This window comes from Protopterus annectens, chromosome 3.part1, assembly GCF_019279795.1.
Source record: "Protopterus annectens isolate FY-2018-M chromosome 3.part1, PAN1.0, whole genome shotgun sequence".
NCBI lineage: Eukaryota > Metazoa > Chordata > Ceratodontiformes > Protopteridae > Protopterus > Protopterus annectens.
The window spans coordinates 1459352823-1459377255 of record NC_056732.1 but is presented as its reverse complement, the minus strand read 5'-3'; the positions used below and the strand labels follow the sequence as shown (position 1 = coordinate 1459377255).

The following is a 24433-nucleotide window of genomic DNA, read 5'->3' as shown; positions in this document are numbered from 1 at the left end:
GTTGTTTCCACAGATTTTTATTTAGAGCCTCCAAATATTTCTTTATGTATCTATGTGTGGGGTTCGCATTTGGATGTATGATGGGTCTATGTGTAGTAGGTGGTGTGCTGCAGGTAGGTACCTTCTCCTCTTGACTGTCAATTCCAGTTGTGACTGGAGAGAGCTTTGCTTCAAGTTTAGCTATGTAAGTGCATCTCTCTCAGATTGTGGTGTCTTGTGGTAGGAGGAGACTGTTGTCTGTTTACATGAGGCAGTTGTGACATTGCCTCAGGATGCCCAAATTCATCAGGTGCACAGGAGAACCCACTGGGAGCTGGCTCTTGGACATGCCTGAATGGGTTAAGGAACTTATTTTTGGGAAGAGTAATTTGACTGTTCTCTACAGACAACTGTTGGGGATCTAGTATTATAGTTTATATAGTGCTTCTGACTCTTTTTGCACCAAGTGTTAGTCTAAAAGTACTGATTTCAGTGCTAAAACTGGAAGAACTGGCTAGTACCAAGGGAAAAACTGAAGAGCAGACTCAGTGGAGCCGGGGGTAGTTTATTCCTTGCTAACCACCTCTGTGCAATGCGCAAAACCGTGCAAATGTGTTTTTTATATCAGAAAGATTAAAGAGCTAGAATTTAGCCCAAAATGGCCAATAAAACTACAGTTTCTGTGCAGAAACCACTCCTCCAAGGACAGGTAGTCTGTTCAGAGCTCCCCACTCTCACTGGTGAACAAAGAAACTTCCTTTTTGCCCCAGTAAGGTATGGCCAACACAGAAGCTCAAACACAGTCCAGGTATCAGCAGGTATCTGAAACTGGACTTTTCTAGCTCAGTAAGGTGGTAAAATAGCAAGATTTTTGTTCTTTTTTGTTTTTTCAGGAAAAATAGTAGAAACAGGTAACAAACAACTTTTACAGTTCAGTAATGGCTGTTGCACTTGAGTGGGAAGCCAGATACAATTAACTAATACAATTTACAGCAAAAATGACTTTAAAAAAGTGCAGGCACAAGTAAATGCAATTTTCAGTATAAAATGAGCGTTTTGAGAAGCAATAAATGCCAGAAAAGGAGCGTTTGGGAGGAAAAAGCAGTAAACAGCAAGAAAAAACAAAAAATGGTACTTAAATACTCCAAAGTCTCTCCTTTTGTCTTTCTGGCATTGTAGGATCTCCGCAGGACACCTGGGCAGGATGTGCTGACAGACACCCTGCCCCCTGCATCATTAGTCCTGCTCATACTTGTATTTATTTAGTCTTTGCTAAACAGTACATATTTGGGAAATATGCATGTCTCCATTTAGCATTAAACAAAGAGTTTGGATGGGATTGATGACATCTTCAACGTCATACACCACGTAGATAAAAGTTAAAACACAGCTTTTGCAAGTTTACTGTTTGATTTTTTTTTAAATAATAAAGAATAATAATTTCATTTCTGTGACTCACCTGGAAACTAGTAGTTGTCATTTTCTCCATCAAGGATAATATGCAGGTATTTTATTTGCTCTGTTTTTCCTGTAGGATAAGTAAACAGTGTGCTTTATGTCTAGAAATCAGACTAAGCCATTCTGAATGTGAAATACTGCTCAGAACCATTCTGCCAGTAACCATAGTCATCTACCTCTCATGTGTATTATTCTGGGAATATACACTATTCAGTACAAGATCAGAATTTTCCTTGTTTATATGTCATTGGAAAATGAGTTACATGTGTCTATTAATTTAGATTTAGAATTGTATACTTGCACAGACTTCAGTATCAACAGACATATATATTTTGTTTTACAATGAACTGTTCAGTGTTCTGATAAAGCCTTAAAGGGATATGCTCTGTGTGCAGACACCCATACAAACATAAACTACTCTGTTTTTCTTATAAGGTAAGTAAAGGGGTACTTCTTACTCAAGAATTCTGATTAAAACATTCTAAGTGTGAAATGTTCAGCATAGCCCTTCTGACTGATAACAGGAGACATGTAACTCTGATATTTTATGACAACCACTTGTAAAAGAAAAGTTTTCACTGGTTACTGCAGGCACTACCTTTTTGGCTCCCCGTCTAAAACTGGGAAGGGCTTAATATAATGTTAAAGAGAAAAACCCTTTATAAGACGCCACCTGCAAAAAGTGGTGTATTTCAGTGTACTGGTCGCCTGCAGTGGAGATGCATTCAACTACACTAAAATGCTGCTACAACCCAGCCATTTAAATGATCCCCCTCCTCTTCCATAAACTTTGCTCTGTAAATAAAGGGTCACAAATGAATGAATGCCTCAGATGAGCATTTCAAGAAAGCTGTGCTTTGTGAAATTCCTCCTCCTTTCTAAATAGACAAGGTAGGCTGTTGACATATTTTCATGTTTTCCTTCTCGCTAATGCTCTTTGAAGATATTTCACAACTCTGCCTAGCAAACTATAAAACTTTGTATACAAATGGAACTTAATGCAATGTTTTGAATGTTCAACCATGTAAACAGAAATTAAATAAAAGTGAAGACTTTAAAAGCAAAGCTAAATACACTTATGTATGTATCAACAACAAACAGTTCTAGCTCCATAAATGGATTCTTTTTATGTTTCTTAGTGTTGACCACGGTGATAAAAACTGAGCAAAACTAAATTTTATTACATAATTAGTGTCCTGTATGTTGCAATGAAATTAATATTTTGTTGCTTTTGTCCAATATAAAGAAATGCCACTTAAACAAGTACACTGAAATGTATAAGCTTGACATCGTCTTCATTGCCACTCACTGTTTGCAAGACGTAATAATAGTAATACACAGCGTATGATTATTATTTCTTTGGCATGCTAGACAAGTTAAATGATTGTAAGCCCTCCTTCCATAATACTCATGTTTAAAACAGTTTTATCACTAAAAGATATGTCTATCTGCACTAAGGATCTGCTTAAAAGTATATAGTCCAGGCAAGCCTATTACAAACATAAGCAGAGGACGTGATTCTGTAAATGATAATCTAACAATGTATTTTTCTTACTGGAATACATTCTTTCATTGCAAGTATAGGAATGTGGCCATGTTCTTGCAAGTAGTGAGGTGTGTGAGAAAGAGCAAAACAAGCCTGTGAGAAAAGAGAACTTGTGTAACCAGAACAATAGTCTTCGTAAATTTATGTCTGAGGTTTTAATTCCAAGCAAGTACATATCTAAAGGAGAATGTTACCAACCAGGAAATGATCCATTTGATGTATTGTGTAGTTTTGGACAATCACAGTCTGTTTTTTCTCTGCATAATAACTACCCAACAGTTGATGTCTGAGAGTCTCATTTAAGCCCTTTAATGGAGCACACTGTACAGCTTAAGGAATTGGGGCCAAAAAGTATTGCAGAGAGTCATTTAACTTTCATTCTAAAGGTATGCATGCAAACAAGATGATTTTCAAAACAATTTTCCATCTAACGCTGAAACAATGCAGTCTGTGTACAGGAGAGAAATTGCATTCTGGCATAGGTAAATTGTCAGTGAGAACTTGCAAAAATATTGATCACCAGGGCTGCAAAAGCATAAAAGTGGGATTTCCTTCCAGTGGGAGTGGGGGACATATTACACCTGTGTTCATAAGATATTATGTCTTCTCAGATACACTGCTGTCTCACTGACCTCTAACCAGACAACATTCAGGATCAAGCCCAAATCCCTTATTTTGTGCATACCCTGAACAAATGTTCATAAAGCATAGATATAGTCCACTAATCTGTACTGTGAAGCCAGCAGTGTGGCTTCAACATTAATACCATAGTTTTAGTCAGTGTTAGCCAATGTCAGTTATAATCCAACTAGAGCTGGAAATCATAGAAACTAATATGTGATCGTCAGGTACATGACAGAGTTTTGTATCATTTGTATATTATCGAGCACCAGATCTAAAGAATGTAACCCACCCCCAGCCTTGCACATAGGCATTCTGTTAAAGCAAGAGTGTCTATACATAATGGGCACATGCTGAAAAGTAAAGAACTATCTATCTACACAGTGTAAATAAAAAGATTCAGGCCAGCTATGAGCTATAGTTCAGCGACTCTAATAAACATTTATCATGTATTTTCCAAATGGAAATGGTTCAGGTCCTGGCTGAAAAAGATATTCAGAGCAGTGTACTTACCTGGTTAAAAATGTTAAATAAAATAAAATAAATCCACAATCCAACATATACCTCTAAACTAAAGATTTGGATACAACATTACTTTCCATCCCATACCAATAGAAGGCCATTCAGTATCCTAATGCAAACAGTTTTGGGAATCAGAGAACAATGCAATTCCTATAGCAATGCTTATTTTGCAAAACACTCTTCCATACAATACAGTAAGTGTGCCATTTTAGAGACCACTGAAACCATGTTTTGTCTTAGCCACTTATATTTGGTAACTTGTCTTACTGGCTATGGCATGTAGTAATCCTGGGTTACCATGTCTTTGTACTGTGATTGTTAATATTGTGTAGAGTAGCACACTACACTGAACTTTGTACACAATGCGGTGTAAAAGTGTGCCAAGTGTTAAAGCCACGAGAAGTTTGTGGGTAGGTTATGAAAACATGTATCCTCCAAGAAAATAAAAAGATGAAGATGTATAAAACTGTCATGTGCAAAATGGATATGGGATAAACAGAGCCACGCCAAGTCTGTGCCACTTCTGACTGTCTGCAACACAAAAGAAAAGGTAAAGATACACCAAAATAAGAGACACACTGTGATGGGCCAATGTAGCAACTCACCAATGTTTTTAAATGTGAAAGTGAGCCTGAGTCACACAGGAGATGTGTTACTAAGATGCACGCTAATAGTTTTCTTTCACTAGAATAGGTTGGTAAGCTGACGTGGCAAACCTTAGTCAGCTTGCCAGCCTTGAACTATACCAGATTGTCCATGTAGAACAAACTAGCAGCTGTTACCAAGTTTGGAGAGGGTCAGAGGAAACCAAAATGATTTACACAGACTCAAAAAAGCTATGGACAGTATGCTTTGCTGGAAAAAAAAATAGCAGATTACTTGAGTATTGTCAAAAACGAAACAAATACAATTATGCACTTGTTGCACTTAAAGTCAAACAGCAATTTTCTGAAAAATCTTGATAGCATATATTCTAGAAGAAAAAGAGATAATATGTATCTATAATGTGCAGCTACATTCTTGGATATGCTGCTGAAGAGAAATGGGCAGCCATTGATTGGTTAGGAATGTAGTGAGTGTATGTAGTGAAGCAGGTTGCTGGTCACTGAACGTATGGGATTTTTCTTTTTTTTTAAATAAATTAAAAGTTAAATTCCTGGAACATGTTGCCAACAGAAAACTAGAGCGAAAGATAAAAGTTGTTTCACTGAGTCAAAAGAAGGCAAGTGATATGCCAGAAAACAGTTAAAGGTTTAATCGGGGAACTGCAACGGCCTGGATTCTGCCAGCAGCTCTGTTTTCAGAGCAAAGATCAGTTTTTAAGTTTAAGATTAGCTCACAGTAGTAGAAATACAAACTACAGTAGATTTCTGCCATAGGGTATCATGTCAGCAAACTGAACAAAAAATAAATATCTGAAGTCAAGCAAACAAAACTGTTTTTCTTTTGCCATCTTTATTCTAGCTTACAGGATCATGTGTCTAAAGCCACCTAAAAAGCATGGACAATTAAATATTTGCTTACTGCTTGCGGAGCAACAATTTGCACACTAGCATTAACCATGTATTTCTAGCATTTTCTCTCAAGAAATCTACACTAATGGATATAGTTGTCTGATCATTATTATAGCTTTGAGCACTGGAGATTTACATCAAAACACCAGAAACAGACAGCTGAGCTTGTTAACCCTGATTAACATTTTTTAAGCTAAATACTTATTGCAGGTTGAAATGGTGCTACATCTAGAAAGTAATTTAAATTATAAAGTATAAGTTTTGAATTTCACATTCTGGACCAGAACGCTTGCACACATTTTAATGTTTGGTTCTTGTTCTTTCTTTCTTTCTTTTTTTAATCTTGATCTAAACACTTAAGTGATAACAGCTTTTAAGTGAAGGCACAAGGCAATCCCCAGCTTTTCATTTAATGAGCGGATGGGTAGTTTATGTATGTAAATAAGAAGGGTAAGTCAGACAGCAATTTAGCAACGAAAAGGAAAGGATGCATTCAGGACTTTTAGATCAGACTGAGTGAGGAAGTGGGTCCCAGTACAGCTGGGGAAATTAGGGTACAACAAGATGAAGGATTTGCTGATAATGGTTTTATTGTAGTCATTTAAACAAATGTTGCAAACTCTGTTGTAATCAGGAAACTGTCATGACAGAGGGACTTGCATGCCACCACAATTTGTAGAGCTATATTGTCTAAAAGGAAGGGCCAGATAAAGAGTGATCCAAAATTTGATCCACATGATGATTCATGGAAAGATTCAGAAAATGTCATGCAAGGTAGTTATACAGGACATGTGTGTCAGAGCCAAGCTTGGAGCTGCTATTTACCAGTAAGTGCCTAGTGACCAGATGACCCATGTAGCGTTTTCAGTCTTAGCCAGAAAAAGTTGCAAGGAACCTCTGTGTGGGCTCACCACCTGTAAGGCAAAGTGTAAGCTGGGTTTTATGCCGTGTCAGGCAGTAATAACGTAGTTTGTGAAGAACAAAGTCCTGACAATGGAAACTACCTCTTGGGACATATGAAAGATTTCTTAATAATGCTACTGGCTCACTTTCTGGGACATACTGATGTGCTTGGCAATGCAGAAAGATCTCAGGATAAAGGCACTGTTCCTCTAGGTTGAGAAGAGACAACTGAGATGATTTGGGCAGCTAATAATGATACTCAAGGGAAATGCCTTCATAGGACATAGAGCAGCCACAACCTACTAGAAGGAAGCAGCAGCTCAGACTCTGGATATGGCAAAGACCTAATGTCCCTCAGCCTGCATATCCTACAGAACAAGTGGTTTCATTTATTTTCATATAGTTCTCTTTGTTAACTACAAAAGTGAATTTGTCCATTAAACATTTTTCAAGTATGACCAGGCAACACGGTCAAGAGTAAATACAATAAATATGGACAATTTAGTGCAGCCAACAGCATGTTTATGACAGGAAACTATAATACGCAGAGAAGACACTCACAGGCACATGGAAAGCATACACAGACCACTTAGACTGGGTATAAGAATCAAACTACAGACCTTGGTGGTGTGATGCACATATCTTACCACTGAGATATTTTGGTGACCTGAATGGATATAGTTGTCTTGTTAAGGAGAAAGAAGTCTGGAACACCCTGCTCAGCTTGTTATCACTACAACCCTTATCACAACAAACTCTTTACAAAACAAAATGGATAGGACATTCTGTTTCTGCTCCTCAGTCAGGTTATTGATACATAGTTTATTATAGCTCTGTAATGCATTTTCAAGGCAACTGGTTTTGCATTCCTAATCTGTTGTGTACCATTGTTGCAGTGAGCAGTTCTCACACACACACACACACACACACACACACACACACACACACACACACACACACACACACACTTAAAAACAGTAAAAACCTATACCCATTCAATCATGTTAAACTGTGACCTGCTTGTGAAATGTGATTCATAAATGTATGAAGCTTGCATATCCTGCCTGTGGTTTGGCATGAAACACTAGTTCAGAATTAACAAAGTGTTGCATTCACTGTGAATCTAAACACAGAAAAGCATATTTGATTAATATATTTTGTGACAGGATAGCTGACTCACAAACAAGGAAATCTTAGTCTGAAAATCATAGAGAAATATTGCAAAGAAATGAAAGATCTGTGAAGTGCCAACTCAGCACTGAGAAGAAGGTATTATTTGTTGGTCAGGAAAAATGATTTATTTTATAAAGGGGCTTCACTGAAGCATTTTATGTTGCATTCACCTGATGTTAGGAAGAAAGATTAAGGCTATTTATCCTGTCCTTTAATTGCATTCTACCTCTTTTGTATTTTTAATTCATTAGTTGACCAGGCAATCCCACTGGACACAAGTGTCCTTTTTCAGGCCAGCCCATATGAACTCTCTGCTTAAATGACTTTCATCAGAGTCACACAGTAGGCAAGTGGAGGTGGAATGACTCAAACCCTGTAACCTGGACTACATGAAACAGCTTGTTACAAGCTCAAAGCAGTATAGCCTGTGCTAACTGTTCCCTTCTTCCCTTCATTTTTACCATTTATCCACCTGTCCCATGCCTTTCTGAAAGCCTCTGTGGATTTCCTATTTTGACAGTGCATTCCACAAGTCCACAACTCTTTCTGTAGGAAAGTTCTTTGACAGATCCAGGTTGTAGTTGTCCCTAGAGTCTTTGCCTGTGCCACATCCACCCCCATCCTCCTTGTTTGGGGTGATCCCTTTGCACCCACCTAACATGGTCTGACACATTCATATCTTGTAATGCCTGTCTCTTCTGGCATCAAGTGAGTAGAGATCCTGCTTTTCTACCCTTTTTTCTTTTCTCTTCCCTTCAACCATATGTAGCGTTGCTTTGCTTTTGTCTGCATTCCTTCTAGCAACCTGACATGCCTCTTCTTGAAATCCACAGTTATATGCATCACTCAATGTGTGGCCTGAATTTGGCCCAGCAGAATGACATCACATCCTCTTTGCTTCTAGTGTCTTTCCTTCCAAGGAAACACCTCAGCATTCTGTTTGCTGCTGCCACTGTCTTCTCTCTATTCGTGGAGATCCAATCCAAGTGCAAGCAACATCCATAGATCTTTTTATGGTCTGGTGCTATAAGTTTACTTATTTATTTAGTTCATTTTGTTATTCAGGTAGCTATGCTCATGTCAACACCTTCATTTAGCCATAGTCTGAGACAATAAGGAAGTAACATTATACATTATTGCCAGCATACAGTATTGTCAGTTGAAATGTGTACACATTAGTAGGTCCTATACCAAATAATTCTTGACAACCTGTGATGGACATTTATATAGGGTAATATTATCAGAGCACAAGTTTCACTCCACCAACTGATATTATAAACCAGGGTTGCTGTGGAGTCAGGCCACCACTCAATGTTTGCATGCAATGAACTTTAACTGCTACCTTCCAATTATTTGCTCACCATCTCTAGTTTTTCCTTACCTCCTACCACTAACAGTTAGATGCTGTTCTCATTTCCCTCAGACACATCAGATACAAAGACACTGAAGAGTACTTTATTGAGGAATTCACCCTGCAGCACTCCACTGATCACTTCAAGTTTCCTAACATCATCCCTGTCACCACAACTATTTGTGTCCTACTGGACCATAAACCAGCAGTCCAGTTACTCAGTCTTGGTTCTATTCCCTACAAATATCTGCATATTTTTAGCAGCTGCCTCTGCTGGATCAAGACACATGCGTTGGTGAAATCCAGGAAGACCATGTCTACTGGTATAATTTGTCTTGTTCTTCTGTATCCCAATATGTTTGATCAGGGCTGACTTACAGGTCATTCTGGCAATATACTTGTCTAGGTTAATGTCACAGAAACTGCTGTCTTCTAAGAAAGCAATCCCTGTTTTCTCAGTGTTCTCTACAGGATTTTCTCTGACACTACTGTCAGACTGAAAAGCCAGTGACTATTCAAGGTTACCTTCTCCTTTTCCTTTTTGCAAAGGTACAATCCTTTTCATGTTTCAGTCTTTTAACACTTCTGACCTCTCCAATGAACTGCTTAAGAGCTCTGTCAGGGGATTTGGAATCATACTGGCCAGATTCCTGAGGATTATAGAAAGTAGATCATTTGTGTCCTGTGTGCTGTCCTTAGTAGGGCAGTCAATTCCCTCTCTGTCTCCGCACTTTCTAATCTCGTGTTTGTCTACCACTTTCTCCTCTTCTGTTTCTCATTCTGAGTAAGGTACCATTCCCCGCCTTTTCCTTTATGAAGTTGAAAACACAATGTTTATTACCTCTGCTCTTTTCCCCTGTCTTCCATAATCTGAGACTGAAGACTCAAAGAAGAGGAAAATCAGACAGAATTCTTACTTCACCAAAATAACTGGCTACCTAATAAAGTGGTAAAGTTTCAATTAGTATAAGTCTGATTTACAACGTGTATGCTGACCAACCAGCATGCACGTTTTGGAATATTAATGGGGGGTTAATTGTATAATCAATTATATTGCCTATTATACTCTGAGACATTTATACTTTTTCTTAAACATACTTTATGCAACATACTCATCACAAGTCTAGTGGTTGTGTCTGATAATGTTAAATGGTTTTATAACTTAGAGTGACTTCTAAAAATATAGGTACATCTCATTCATAGGCAGTGAGGAAAACCAGATTCAAATGTTATCTTTCACTTTAGTATAATTAGTTATATGTAAAGGAAGAACAGAGACAACATATACACAAATGTTTTTTTCTCATCTCCTTTTTTATTAATAGTATATTTAGTTCACCTCATTGTTGCATAATAGGAATTGAAAAATTTTAATCATAGTTTCTGTGACTTACTGACTTCACTACACTTCAAATTCCCATTTTATATTTTTAAATGTAGAAAAAACAGAGTCACTATAAACAGAGTTCCGTTACTGGGTTCTGACAAGGCTGTTATTTGAAACATTCTAGTGCACTAGTTAGAGCTTCCCTTGTCTGCTATGAAAGATTTAAGGTGGAAATAGTCTGTTAAAGAATCCCCTGCTTGTCTGTTATTAAGGTAGCGCTTGTAGTATATCAGTTGCACATGCAGTATATTTTAAGCTCATTTAACATGGTCTTTGAATTATTAAAATCTACAAACCCTGACTTCTTTTCAATAATTATAAGAATAGGTGTGAAATCAGTGACAGAGTAGCTGTTTTTCATGTAGGTAACACAAAAAAGAAGAATTTACAATAATATTGAATAACATCCAATTGAAAAAGTAATAGCAGCATTACAGACTACATTGTTACACTTGAAGTAAGCACAGTCTTTTCTTACTTCTGAATTATTCCTACCTAGGCTATAAGATGCACTATGCTATGGTGATCCAGAAAAATTACATGTCTGATAGTTTTGTAAGCATCTGTTACAGCGTTGCAAGTGTGAATAGGAAAATATGTGTGTGAGATGCACACAACAGTTGCAATTGTGACATACGTCTGTGCACATAATAAGTAAAATTAAGACAGGTTTTAGACATATTATACTGAATACTTCATTAACCTGGTAACATAAATCATCTAATTTCAGAAGCCACAAAGGGACTTATTACCTTGTACTTATAACTCCTGCTTATTTGAATATAATGTGCACATTGCTTTATTAGATAACATAGTAAGCCCTGTACTGTACAGTGTTGTTATTTTCCTCTGCTCACACTGCCTAGACATGTTCAATTGAATTGATTGAGTAGTAACCAAATAAATAGTGAATACAGTAGATAGTAAATTACTGATTACTCTTCTCACCTTTTAGTGCTTTCTAATCTTTGGTAAGTGGGGTTCAACTGTCAGTAAAGTGGCAAAGATGCTGGTAATTAGCCAAAATTCTTATACCAACATGCAATAAGTTGTTTCACTGCACTACTAAACTGTGTGGGCATGTGTACTTATTTTCTGTGATGAACAGTTGATTTATTCCCAGCAAAACTTTAAGCCATGGTTCTATAACTCATAAAATTGGCATCTCAGACAGTCTTGCGAGTGCCTGTTGATGTATTGTGGGAGTTGCCTTGATGACTGGGAAGTACTGGGAAACCAATAGTAAAATTGCACATAAATTAGCATAATAAAGTAGTTAAGATGTCATTCATTCTACCAAGAATTGTTTGAATTACACATTTACAGAAATAGGTTCATAAGAAATGAAAATCCTAAATGATATTGTATGCAACACATTTGGTTAAGGTAGGGATTTATAACATAAACTACCTTTAATCCTTCATACATTAGTTGTATAGCTGACTATTATGCAGGTGATATTTTTACTGAATATTGACAACTGTTTAAATAATAAGGTTATCAGTTTCTTAGTGAGATGGTTGGTAAAATGAGTTCACCTTGGAATTTCATCTTTATTTCTTTAAAGTAAAGGGCCCATGAGAAAATGTCTTCATGGTCTGCTTTTCCTACTGCTTCAAGTAGGAAAATAAGACAGATTTGTAAATTGTAATTCTTGATGAGAAATTCAAGTAGAACACTAATTAAATAGATATGAGAGAGAGAGATTTCTTAAGGCACTGTTCAGCTTAATAGGTTTTGTATTTTTTAGAGTGTCATTACTTTTAACAATTTAATAACAAAGAAGGGAGTCTGCCTACTCTTGTATCTTGCTGCATGACACAGTCTTTAATAAACACTCTATTATAAAGATTCTAGGGAACTGTGGCTGTGCAGAACAGCTTCAGTAATGCTTTGTCTTGACTAGCATTTTGTTCAATATTTTGTGATGATATTCTCATAACATGAATTGATATTATAACTATGCATTAGTATTAAGAAGTTTATAAATTGCTCACCCACATGGCCACTTATCAGGGCAAATTGCTTCTGTTTCATCATCAGTGAGTGATCCCTATGGTCTAATGTTGTCTTTCTTCATTTTTCTTTTAATTTGTCACAACTACATTCATGGGTGGACATAAAATAAACTGAATCTGGTTATGCTTTCATTTGTCTCTAATTGAAAGCATGTGAGTGATACGTAGAGATTCATGATGTATTGTTCATTCGAACATATTTACATTATCATCTCTGGTGAACACTACTCTAAGGGTTCATTCTATGGACAACATAGTTTTTCATAACAAGTCTAGTGGTATGTTTTAACTGTTCTGAATAGACTTGTCCATATTTATCTTCACTTATTGATACATTTCTAAATCTACTTCACTCAGTTCTATTTTTAGTATGTAGGAGGGTGTTTATCTGACATAATCATTAGTATATTGGTCATATCAGAATATTGGATACTATTAATATGTATATATACTACTCTCAGGCTAAAGAGAACTACTGTTAAGCAACATTTACTGTGTTATAAATGAGATTTTACTTTATGAATGTTTAAGTAGTGCATGATAGGATGATTATATTCTGAAAAAGAAGTCTAATCTAATCTAAAATTAAATTGTATTACCAAATCAATACTCATTTCCATACATTATGTTAATTCATTATTAATAGTTATATAGGGAAAATAATAACTAATATTGTTAAATCTCCAAGATAAGAGAAAAGGTGTACTGGAGCTCGAAAGGGGTTCATTTTTTTCTTTCTTTTTCGTGATGGAAGTTATGGTAGGCAATCTGTTAGATTTCTTCTCATCTAACAGATTGGAAGTGTATTTCACTTCATGTACATTAGATGGTTTACAAAAATATTTATATACTTCTTGTTATACAAGTAATTTTGGCATTTTTCTTTTTTTCTTTTTTTAATTGGCCTGAACTAAACTGTATTTTAAGTTATTTGACCAAAATTAAAATATTGACTACAATGAGAATTATTAACACAGTAGTCACACATTTTACATTTGGTATGGTATTACAAAATATAATACAAAACAAATATGATGTAAAGTTAAATACTGAGAATGGACTTGACTATTTTATCCTTAAATACTAATGGTTTAAACAATCCAAGGAAAAGATCTAATTTATTACTATATATGAAATTAAATAAAGTACAAGTGGTATTTCTTCAAGAGACTCACTTCAAAACAAATGATACCTTTAACTGGAATCCTAATGAATATATGATCTTATCTCACTCTTCATATAAGAAAAAGACTAGGGGAACTTTAATTTTATAGAAAAAATGTCACTATGCCTCAAATCATTTACAAATATGAAGATAAAGAAGGACTCCTAGCCATAGTAATAGTAAAATATAACAACAGACTCTGGACATTAGTAAATATTTATTGGTTTCCAGGTATTGGGGTTGGGACAATAAGAAAACACATGGATCTAATAACTAGAGTATATAAAGGAAATTTGATTTTGGAATGTGACTTTAATTGTATATTGGATAAATCAGAGACCACAAGCAAAAGAAATTTACGTGCAAGTTCTATAGGGAAGCTACTTAAGAAATGGGAAGAAAGTTTTAATCTAATTCATACATTTAGTTATAAGGAAAACAATTCATTATTATTTTCACACCAAGACCACAAATTTGGGACACATACTAGAATTGATAAAATCTTCATATCTCAAGAGATAAATTCAAAAATAATAAAATTTTCCATAATCCATTGTCCCTTTTCAGACCATACTTCATTAATTCTCAAAATACATACAGATTATAAGAAATTGATTTTTATGTCAAGAAGTCCAGCTTACATTACAAAATTAAAACAATTTAAACCTTGGTTAGATTCAGAAGTACAATTCTTTTTAGATCTAAACTACACACTGAAATAAATGTAATTAATCTTTGGAATATCTTGAAAGCCTATCTAAATGGAAAAAATCTTTCATGGTATAAAAACAAGCTAAAAGAGTGGGAATCAGAATTATGCAACATCCAAAAACAAATTACAGATCTCACTATTAATTCATCTACTTACACACAAAATAATCATAAAAAAGCATTGGAAGACTTAAACAAAAAATATAATGAAATCTTAACTCACAAAACTAATACAGCTGTAGAATGGTTAAAACTTAGTTCCTATGTAGTATCACCCAAACTTATGCATAATGTAGCAATAAGATTAAAAAAAAACATTCAATTAAAAATAATATTACAAGTATTATACATGAAGTAAGGAAAAAAAACAAAAAGGTTTTGGATATAAATAATATACTAGATGCATTTAAACATTATTTCTCTGACCATTATAATGATACTTCACATATAACTAATACATCAAACTTAGACCTGAAATTAGTAAAGGTAAAGGCGACACTAGAAAAGTTAAAGTTAGACATTCAAAAACAAATATCTCTAAAAGAAATTACTCAAAAAATCAAGGAAAGTAAAAGTAACAAAACACCAGGAATTGATGGAATAATTAATGAATTGTATAAGATATTTCCATCTTCAGTAATATTGTTTCACAAAACTTTGAATGAAATTCTAGCACAAAACACAACTCCAGTTTCATGGAGATACTCCTTAATTACACCCATTATAAAAGAAAACAAAGACCCTTTACAGTATAAATCTTATAGGCCAATATCTTTACTTAACAATGATAATAAAATCTTCATGTCGATATTAGTTAGTAGAATTAAGAAATCATTGACACACATAATAAATGAGGATCAAACAGGATTCATTTATAAAAGACACACACATGACAATATACAAAGAATTCTAACACTCATAGATTTTCTAAACAGAAACAACCAAGAAGCTCTAATAGTAGCTTTGGCTATAGAAAAAGCCTTTGATTCATTGAGCTGAGATTTTTTTTTAAGGCTTTAGAATTGTTTGAATTTCCTACTAATTTTATTATGCTATTAAAGAATATCTATAAAAACAATTTGGCTTATGTAAAACTTGGGCCATTTACCTCGAAGGCTATTGAAATAACGAAAGGTACAAAGCAGGGATGTCCGATGTCTCCCATCCTGTTTGCCTTAGGAATTGAATTATTTGCCTCATTAGTATGCCACAACTCTAATATATCAGGCATAGATGTATATGGTCAACTCAATTAAAAAATGATGTTATTTGCTGATGTTTTACTCACGTTATCTGTCTTGGAGAAATCAGTACAAAAACTGGATGAAATAGTGGAAAGGTTTTATCATATTTCTGGCCTTAGATTTAACAAGGGAAAATCTAATTATATAGATTTGAAGAAAAAGAGAGAATTTACCTTAACAACAGATTGTGTGATAGGAAAATAAGTTCCCATAATAAAATATTTAGGAATAACACTATGTGATAATTTGGAATCTACATTAGCCACAAATTATAGCAACATAATTAATACAATAAAAATGTTAATAGTAAGCTGGAATAAAATGTTCTTGAGATTTGAAAACAAATTTCAAATAATAAAACTGACAATACTTCCAAAAATCAATTACATTGCACAAGCTATCCCTATAGTACCTAACAAGAAAATCTTGAAATAAATAAATAAATAAATGTCTATTAAACTTTCTTTGGTATCTAAAAAGGAATAGAATAGCCTATACACATCATATTAGATCTTGGGAAATGGGTGGAATTAAACTTCCAGATCTAGAATCATACATAAAAGCTTCCATATTAAGAACTATCATTAATTGGATAGATCCTAATTATTCTTCAACATGGAAACATTGCACAATATTATTTTTCTAAATGAAAATAAAATAATTAAAAATTGTATATTAAGTGAACAAAATAATAGGATGTGGCACATATTGACTGTTAATATTCAATATAATATAACAAAACCAACAAACTTAAATTATATAAATAATATTTACAATTTATTCAGAAGATTTATATATACTAACATGGCTATTAAGATTTGGCTAGACTTGATAATACCATTTAGCTCTACAAAGAATTTCTTCAATAAAATTAATAATGTTATTTTAACTAGATAGGAGGTGAAAAATTTTACTTGTTGGCAACACTGTATAGAGAATCAAGTAGTATTAGACATTCAACAAATTCAGAATAAATATGACATTCCATCAGCAGATTGGTGATACTACAAAGCATATTATCATATGTTAAGGACCTTAATAGTAAAATTATTAATTCTCCTTATAAAACTAGTCCAAATTTGATATCTAATATCTGAAGTTATTTACGACAATTATAATTGGACAAATCTAATTTCAAAATTATACAAAATATTGATAACATATAAAACTAACCCTAATGCAAGATATTGGAATTTCATAGCAAAAGGATGTCACACTAATCTATCAATTGAGAGTAAAACAAATCGTTTATGTTCTGTTAACTTAACATTTAATTTACAAATATGGAAAATATTTACATGGAAATACATTCACAGGGCATTTATTACACCTGATAAACTAGCCAAATTCAATTCACTTGATAAATCCATTTGTTGGAGATGTTCTTTAAACTGTAAAGCTGATTGGTCTCATATATTTTTTTGATTGTATTGTTTGCGTCTTTCGGCTTTTCCCGGTTAGGAGTAGCCACAGCACAACTCCGGTCCGCTAATGATTGGCAGTGGATTTTTACGTACCGGGTTACCAGCCCTGACGCACAACCTTCAACGAAGGCACGCCCCATTCACGTATGCCTCCACACAGAAGACGCTCTAGCTGGGAAAAAAATTCTGGGAAGAAATTAATATTTTTCTCCAAGCTATATTCACAGATACTTTGATTTAACCAAATCTTTAGTCCTCTTAAATGTTAATGATACTATGGGAATGAATAAAAAAGATCTATACCTACTTTGGTCCACACTAGCTGTGGCAAGGAAATGTACAACTAGAAAGTGGAAGTCTTCACAAGAACCTACTCTGGAAGAATTCTTGAGATTGATGGAAGAAACAGCGACATTAGTAATCAAGGTGAAGAAATCGAGAATTTCACCTAAAACATGGACAAACAATCCTTGGGAAAAAAATCTAACTCTTATTGAGACATTAAAAATGAACCCTAAATAATCAATGTGTTACTTTATACTTTATTAATTGAATATTATACATTTTTGTTACTAATTTCATATATTTTATTATTTTTCCCCTACTTTGTTCAGGTCAATTGTACATAGTGTATATAAAGGTTTATAATACATGTTTATTGATGATTGTATTGTTAGACATTATATTATTTGGAAAATAAAAAAATATTTGAAAAAAAAAATTGCATATGCAGAGTTTTTCCACAGATTTGTAGCTAGGGAAAGGAGATGGGGGTGGCTGCCGCAGATGGAAGGTGTTAAGCGGCAATATCAGCAGGTGTTGATGCTGCAGGAGTGCAGTATCAGCATTCAGAAATGAATGCTAATACTTCATTTGTAGTCATGACTAAAGCGCTGAAGTGAAGGATGCTTGCTATAGTTAAAGAGGTTTTATTTTCTTTTTTGCTACTCAACTTTACATTGGGGGTGCCAGTTAATGAAGTGCACAGGGTACCAAGACAGACAGCCCAGCTATGGTTCTGGTTCTCAAACCTACAGCCTCCAAAGCCAAACCTGTACCTCAAAGGACACAATTTCAAGAAAACCAGAATTCCACAAAATAACATGTAATATAAACCTTTCCCTGACCATAATAAATCAAATATACAGAGTTAGTATCACCATGGTGGTTGAGGGATTCCATAGCAACAACATGCTTGGAGTAAAAATTTAAGCAATCATATTCATAAGCTGGTGTGGCAGTCATTGCAGCATGGAAACTCCAGAATCATCACAATAATCTGTGATTCCATTGTCAATAAAACAGATACATATCTCAGTAGATTTTGTAAGAAGCTTGAGGCAGTGTCATGCTCGCCTGGGCCAAAATTTGTAACATCTCAATTAGGATCAAAATGATTAAGACTAATTATGGCATGGTCATTGTTCACTTTATAGTGAATAATTAAGAAGGTCCTCCTTTTGAATATATAGCATGGCATGTCAGGACTACTGAACATTCTGGCAATAATGAGGAAAATCATCTGTGTGGCATCTATCAAGATACTAGTTTGTATTCCCTCATTCTCTCATTGGCTGAAGACATGTCATCACAGACATAACATTCACTTCTTGTAATGCTACACCATTTGGAAGGCTCTGCATTCGACAAACTTCAACTCTGTCCCTGTGGAGTACAAATGCCGAACAGGAAGTCTTTTATTCTCAAAGTGTCCTTTCTGAGACTTCTTCAATTTCCAAGTCAAAAAATGAAAAATACACATAACAGAACTCGTTAAAGATGGTTTTGGTAATTACTAGCAGACTCAGCAATAATTAATGATTTAGAAGGTTTCTTTCCTTGGTGCATGCTAATATCTCTATCATTACTGAATCATTGCTTAAATATCTAAATGCAGGTAACCAATTACAGCATTCTCTGGTTTCATGTTTTTTTTTTTTTTCTTTTTTTTTTGCAGATGGGATAAGTGTTAGGATCTCAGCCTCTATAAAAGAATACATGAAATCTAGATGCCAAGAAGATCACTCAGACCTAGAAATTATTCACACAATGGTTAACATCAGTGTTACTGAATATAATATTATAAGAAGCTACCACAGACTATCTATGACCCGCACAGATCATGACGATTTTCTGACTGAAGTTCAAGATGTAAAAAATAATGAAAATAAATTTGTTATGGGGTCATTTTTTAACTACTCAAAGCATTCTCTTGGTAAATTACTCATATTCAAATAAATATGCCCAAACATTAATTAATTATGTTAATCAAAGCAATTTAAAACAAATGCTATGAAATCTAAGAGCAACAATATATTAAATATCACACTGACAGAATGTAGAACAAATAAAATGAAACCCTTCTAGGAGCAGCAATATATTAATGGTCATACTGAAATGAAAAAATAATTTCTGCTTCCCACCCATGGTTATTATACCAATTTTTAATACAGGAGTAAAATTATACTGTATCTATAAAAAAAAAAGATTTATGTATGAATTTACCTATCGGAGACTATCATGCAGCAAATAACGCACTTAGAAAAACAGATGTTATTAATTATTTATATGATTTTGGTACTGTCTGCATTAATAAATGTATATTAGAAAGACACACTCACATAGAGGGAAAATCTGAAAAAAATGTTGAAATCATGATCTTGTAAGGTATATAACAAAAAAGATGTACAGCTTAGCCTTCAGAAATTACCCCAATCATTAAAAATGAATCTATTTACTTTTCTTATTAATTCTGCCATATCTAACTCCAAACTCAGCTTAGTCTCAGACAGTAAAATTAAAAATCCAGGTTCCACGAGACCAGAAAATATACCTGATGGTTTCCTATATGGAATCAAGGAAACATAACTAAATCTGTATCAACGATGTTAAACATATGGACACATTTGTGACCTATAATAGGCTTCAGCTGCACCACTTCACAAAGAGAGTGTGGATCTGAAAAAAATGCAAACAATTTTAGACCTATCAGCATACTAAGTAAAATTACATAGTGAGTCATAGTGAAGCTAATCCAAAATGACACAAAGGACCTACTTTTGTTACATGTGGGACAGTATGAATTGTTACAGGAATTCCTTGAAGAGACTTAAGAGCACTTGATGAAAGACGGGCAGTGAATGCTGCCAATTATTTTGCTTTGCTTGGGTATTCAGCAGCACTCCATATATGTGTGTATCTAACAAATAAGAAGCAGTAAATATCACCCCATATATAATTCAATGGGAAAATATTGGATAATCAACAGGTCACAAGAGATCAGGGTGGGGAAGATCACCTGTCTACCCAGCATGGGTTACTAGCAATGTCTCACAGGGCTCTGTACTGGGGGTTACTTTAATTTTTCTCATATATATATATATATATATATATATATATATATATATATATATATATATATATATATATAAAGCTGGGAAATGGGACAGAGATAACCAAATATCCTGATGACTTCAAACAAGGTACCTTATTCATTTATTTCCAGAAAAAGATGCAGAATTTTTCCAGGATGGCATCCAAAAACTATACACCTTGTGTAGTAGTAATGACCTGACCTTTAATGTCAAAAAGGAAATACTATGAGGCATGGCAACAACATTTCTTAAATTATGATTACAAAATGGCCAAATCATAAAAAATGTAACTAACATTAAAATCCTAGGGACAGTGGTAGACAACAACTTAAACTTTGACCAGTCTATGTCTACCAAAGTAATGAAAGTGTATTCTGTAGCCAGCTACTTCTGAAGGTCATGTCTAGTCACTCCATGAAGATCAATGTACCACATTGTGTCCCACCGATGATCTTTCACATCAGTGAATGTGTTGCTGGGTTTTATAACTTTCAAATAAGCCATATGAAACAGCTTGAAATGGTACAGTTCCTTCCAACAAAAATCATAGGTCTGAAAAACAAAACGTGAACTCATAAGAAAGCCTTCTGGAACTGTCAGATTTTATTTTTGTGTTACATGTTATTTAGAGGTTACTTCTCCTTGGTTTGCAAGGTAATACCTAATACAGTTCTATATGAATGTCTGTTGCTTAATATGAACTACTAGTAGTTTACAATAGATTAGGGAATATAGTATTAAAAAATATATTTTTATTTATTTCATTATTAAACAGGACCACCCTAAATATCAATAACAGAGCAAATATGATGCACACAATGCCTTCCAAGATTACAGAATACATTTCCCAGATTTTCAAAAACTTTTTGATTGGGCGGAGTAGTGGTGCAGCGGTTAGTGTTGTTGCCTCACAGCAAGAAGTTCTCTGTTTCAATTCTTGGCTGGGGTTCCTTCTGTGCAGAGTCTGCATGTCCTCCCTGGGTTTGTGTGGGTTTCCGCTGGGTGGTTCTTTTTCCTCCCAAATTCCAAAGACATGTCTGGTGCATTTCTCTTGGGCCTCTGCAGAAAATGGGTTCTGTCCCAGTCAGACTTTCCCGGTAAACAAATGTAAAAAATAAAAAAATATATATCTTTCTCAATTCCTGATCTGTTAATGTAGTCATATTTTTCTGAGTTTTTAGTTCTTCTATTACTGTAAAGAGTATTTAATTTTGTCACAGTCCTGACAAAATTTACGTGTTTTTGTTTTACTGATTTCTGTTTTGTTCTATTTTTGGGGAGTTTTATTAATACATGTGAGTTAAGAGAGAGAGTGTGTGTGTGTGTGTGTGTGTGTGTGTGTGTGTGTGTGTGTGTGTGTGTGTGTGTGTGTGTGTGTGTGTGTGTGTGTGTGTGTGTGTGTGTGTGTGTGTGTGTGTGTGTGTGTGTGTGTGTGTGTGTGTGTGTGTGTGTGTTTGTGTGTGTGTACTGATTTTTACTATTTCTGTGTATGATTACTTTTATCCTGATAAATTATTTTTTTTCAAGATAGTTGGATTAGGATTTGTTAGCTTTTGAAACCTTTGATGGAGTAGGGCTGAACTTACATTCCCTATCATTTACCCTTATCATTAGTCTAACATTTTTTAATATCCAAATTAGCTTCTAAGCTTTTTCGCTTTTCTGCATCTTCATCAGACCCTTTTCCATAATCCCAAATACTCCATCCCTGACCCAGTTCCATAGCTTGTTTACCTCTTAATTGTCCTCCAGACCACACGTTCATCTTTAACCTTACAGCTCACCATAAAATCCACTCCTAAAATTCATATGCCATCATATTTCTCTTATTATTACATTTTCTTCTTACTCCAAACTACATAGAGGTGATCAATGAATACTTTCTGCACCATCATCTGTACATCCTGAACACCTTCTGATATGGTTAGGGAAGCATTCGTAATTTTATAATTTGTGGCACATGCAATTACCAGGTGAAAAAAACTAATGGCATGATCCAAGACCTCAGTCATCTCTAAATCTTTATCTGCTCTGGAGGTAACAATATGCCATTTCTGAAAAAAATGACCAGTTGTGTATTACAGCAATCAGTGCTGGACCCTCTCCTGTTTAGCATCTGTTTCTCAGACTTTAAGGCCAAAAGTCCTGGCCTATGGTGATCTACATTTTGTAGAATGCTGTAAATTGAGTGTTATTTGACCTTCCACTGACTCACAATAGTTCCAGTATGGGCTGGATTAATATTCCAAATGTGTCCCCTTCTGGAGCAAACTTCCACTACATGTCAAGCAGAGTAGCAATCTTGCCACTTTCAAGGTAAACCTAGATAACTGGATGGGCAGTCTAAAATTCTCCCCAGTCTATCTTGTGTTGCCCTCCTTGAGGCTGGGTAGAACTTTTGAATATGGATTGTTGGCTATGTTTATAATGCTGTAAACTAAGTGTCTATTAGCAGTCCAAGAGCCTATTAGCCTATGTCCCAGTCTGGACCTAGAAGATTCAGAACCCCTATGAGGATAACCACCTTTCTCCAACACTTGTTATGTCTTTCGGCTTTTCTCGGTTAGGGGCCGCCACAGTGGAACTACGGTCCACTAATGATTGGCAGTGGATTTTTCCGTGCCAGGTTGCCAGCCCTGATGCACAACCTTCAACGAAGGTACACCCATTCACGCATGTCTCCACACAGAAGACACTCTAGCTGAGAATCGAACAGAACAAGGTGAGGCGACAACGTAATTCATTTATTTCCAGTGGTGGCTTGTTACTTCAAAGCAAAGGAGTAAAGGAAGCAGCTGAAAGAGTGTGAAATGGAATGAGTATATTACAACAGAGTCAGTTTGAACACAGTTAATGGTCATACTCAAATGCGCATACTAGAAAGTATTCTAGGAACAGTTTTTCTTTTCAGAATACATGCCAGAACTATGTAGAGAAAGAGAATTTGTTTCAAAATATGAGGTGTATTGGGGATATATACTGTACCAAAGATATCTAACTGTAAGCAAATAAAATATATAATGGCCAAGTAATATATTTCTGTTTTTTTTCAAGCACACACTAGCCCTGCCAGGCCAGACCAATAATTATATAACTGTGATTAAACAATAGCCAAAACTAATTACTCTCACCCATAGATTGCTTCATTACGCACCAGTTATCACACTGTGGAGCGATCCTGGAGTTAATATATATAGTTCGGTGGGGTGGGGGACCCAGCCCCCCACATTAGGGGGTGTGGGGGGTGTAGCCCCCCACATAGTTTGGGTATATATTATCTTCTGGAAACAGTTATTCATTTGACTTGTAAGTATCCATGTGCTCCCCACACCCACCTTACTATATATACTAACTCTAGTATCACACTACAGTAGAGAACAGGGCGTATACCTTTTTAGATGAAACGAGTTTCAGTCAAATGAGTTTTCAATGAAGTGAGCTTTCAGTGAATTGTGCTCAGGCAATTCACTTTCAGTGAAATGAGGCTTTGACGAAATGAGTTTCAGTGAAATGTGTTTTCTATCAAACAAAGTAGACACACACACACACACACACACACACACACACACACACACACACACACACACACACACACACACACAAACAAGGTCAAACAACAGAGCATCAGTCAGGGACAGAAAATATTAAGTGGCTTACGGATTGTTCCATGGTGTTACCTCACTAAAGGAGAAGGACCTGGTGGAAACCAATAGCTAGCCACTAGCCAAAAGGGAATTCTGCATTTTCTATAAAATTTGCACTATGCTGACAGCAGTGGATTAAGAGATGGATCAGATAGTGGGACTACATGCTTAATGCTGACGTGTGATGCTTTGCATAATAGTTTAGAAGAACTTAGGGCAAAAGGAGAAAAGTTCCTCCAATAATACTAATCCAATAGTCTAGACAGACTTTATGGATTTGGAAGACCATTCCAAACAGAAGCCTATTTACAGAATGACTGCAGTGTGTGAAGTTCCAGCAATATGTAAAAACAGATATTAGCAAGAACACGCCTCTCAACCTGCAGACATTGAAAATAG

At 35.1% G+C, this 24433-nt stretch overlaps 1 protein-coding gene across 2 annotated transcripts in view; it reads left to right on the top strand.

Annotated features, from left to right (window-relative positions):
- Nucleotides 1-2146: 2146 nt before the first annotated feature.
- Nucleotides 2147-24433, top strand: part of STEAP1 (STEAP family member 1) — a 131819-nt gene continuing 109532 nt past the window's right edge. For both annotated transcript variants that reach the window (XM_044067994.1, XM_044067993.1), the window contains exon 1: nt 2147-2328. The gene's annotated coding sequence lies outside the window, so the exon portion shown is untranslated. The remainder of the gene's footprint in view (nt 2329-24433) is intronic.